The sequence below is a fragment of the Jaculus jaculus genome, chromosome 6 (genome assembly GCF_020740685.1).
Source record: "Jaculus jaculus isolate mJacJac1 chromosome 6, mJacJac1.mat.Y.cur, whole genome shotgun sequence".
Lineage (NCBI taxonomy): Eukaryota > Metazoa > Chordata > Mammalia > Rodentia > Dipodidae > Jaculus > Jaculus jaculus.
Window position 1 is genome coordinate 124397095 of NC_059107.1, and position 978 is coordinate 124398072.

The 978-nt window shown below is 27.5% G+C and overlaps 1 non-coding gene across 1 annotated transcript; it reads left to right on the top strand.

Moving 5' to 3' along the window:
- The first annotated feature begins 212 nt into the window (after nt 1-212).
- Nucleotides 213-319, top strand: LOC123461860. Its single transcript, XR_006637924.1, has one exon. It is a non-coding gene; the product is annotated as a U6 spliceosomal RNA (small nuclear RNA).
- The last annotated feature ends 659 nt before the right edge of the window (nt 320-978 follow it).

Consider the following 978-nt stretch of genomic DNA (forward strand, 5'->3'; position numbering starts at 1 on the left):
ATCTAAAGCAGTTAAACAAGCATTAGTTACCATAGAATGATGATGATTTTCCCATTTTTAAGTAGGTGTTACATCATGTGCTTGCCAGCAAGATAGAAAATCAAGAGGACTACTATAATTTTATAAAAAGCTAATAGTATATATGTTTAAAGTAAATAAAATCTTCCAAATTTACTTAATTTTTTAAGCTGATGATAAAAATCCATATGCTTGTGCTCACTTCAGCAGCTCATATCCTAAAACTGGAATAATACAGAGAAGAATAGCTTGGCCCTTGCATGAAGATGACATGCAAAGTCATGGAGTGTTCCATATTTTTTCTAAAATATTAAAAATAAAAATATTTTAAAAAATCCTTATGTTTATCTTACACATATGATGTTTTGCAGTGTCTATACATTTTGAGATGTATACATAATCAAGAAATCAACATGTACATTGTTTCATAGAGTATAGTTGTGATATGAAGGTATTATACCCACTGTCTTAGCAATTTTGACTAATATACAATATATTATCAACTATAATCACCACTGTGGAATAGATTCATAGCTGTTTGTTTTAGTAATATTTTATTTCTGTTAATTGAAGTAACACAGACAAACTCAAAAGATACAGAAAAATAAAGTGAGCTACTTATGTATCTTAATTTTCAATATATTGAAATCTTTTCATTAGTTGGATAAAAATCTAAAATTTAGAGAAACATCATGATTTTGTAATAGTAATCCAAAGAATATGCAAAAAAGCTGGTGCAGATAGTGCTCTCTACTGGCCTTATCTTTATTGCAACTGTAACCACTGTCAAATTTTAGTCATATAGTTTTATTAATATTACACATTTCAAAAGACTCAGAATTTTAATTCCTATTGAGTTTGTACCATATGACTGAGGTTATGTTGTGCATGCATATAAAATCATTCTTACATTTTTATACTAAAGTCCAATAATAATTTTGTAAGTGTGTAATAGGTAAA